Below are 1,443 nucleotides of genomic sequence, written 5' to 3' on the forward strand. Positions count from 1 at the left end.
AGGCGAATAGAGAGGATGTCAATCTTTTCTATTCGCCTTTTTATTTGTCTAAATTCGTTCTTGGGAACATTTTCCGTACATAAATATATCGCATTGATATACATCGACGATGCATTTATGTATGCCTGTATAAATAACAAAGGCGAATAGAGAGGATGTCAATCTTTTCTATTCGCCTTTTTATTTGTCTAAATTCGTTCTTGGGAACATTTTCCGTACATAAATATATCGCATTGATATACATCGACGACGCATTTATGTATGCATGTATAAATAACAAAGGCGAATAGAGAGGATGTCAATCCTTTCTATTCGCCTTTTTATTTGTCTAAATTCGTTCTTGGGAACATTTTCCGTACATAAATATATCGCATTGATATACATCGATGATACATTTATGTATGCTTGTATAAATAACAAAGGCGAATAGAGAGGATGTCAATCCTTTCTATTCGCCTTTTTATTTGTCTAAATTCGTTCTTGGGAACATTTTCCGTACATAAATATATCGCATTGATATACATCGACGACGCATTTATGTATGCATGTATAAATAACAAAGGCGAATAGAGAGGATGTCAATCCTTTCTATTCGCCTTTTTATTTGTCTAAATTCGTTCTTGGGAACATTTTCCGTACATAAATATATCGCATTGATATACATCGATGATACATTTATGTATGCTTGTATAAATAACAAAGGCGAATAGAGAGGATGTCAATCCTTTCTATTCGCCTTTTTATTTGTCTAAATTCGTTCTTGGGAACATTTTCCGTACATAAATATATCGCATTGATATACATCGATGATACATTTATGTATGCTTGTATAAATAACAAAGGCGAATAGAGAGGATGTCAATCTTTTCTATTCGCCTTTTTATTTGTCTAAATTCGTTCTTGGGAACATTTTCCGTACATAAATATATCGCATTGATATACATCGACGACGCATTTATGTATGCATGTATAAATAACAAAGGCGAATAGAGAGGATGTCAATCTTTTCTATTCGCCTTTTTATTTGTCTAAATTCGTTCTTGGGAACATTTTCCGTACATAAATATATCGCATTGATATACATCGACGATGCATTTATGTATGCCTGTATAAATAACAAAGGCGAATAGAGAGGATGTCAATCTTTTCTATTCGCCTTTTTATTTGTCTAAATTCGTTCTTGGGAACATTTTCCGTACATAAATATATCGCATTGATATACATCGACGACGCATTTATGTATGCATGTATAAATAACAAAGGCGAATAGAGAGGATGTCAATCCTTTCTATTCGCCTTTTTATTTGTCTAAATTCGTTCTTGGGAACATTTTCCGTACATAAATATATCGCATTGATATACATCGATGATACATTTATGTATGCTTGTATAAATAACAAAGGCGAATAGAGAGGATGTCAATCCTTTCTATTCGCCTTTTTA

The sequence above is a fragment of the Rhynchophorus ferrugineus genome, unplaced genomic scaffold (genome assembly GCF_030347505.1).
Source record: "Rhynchophorus ferrugineus isolate W39M unplaced genomic scaffold, kcgeb_rfMv2 rfM690, whole genome shotgun sequence".
NCBI classification, from domain to species: Eukaryota; Metazoa; Arthropoda; class Insecta; order Coleoptera; family Curculionidae; genus Rhynchophorus; species Rhynchophorus ferrugineus.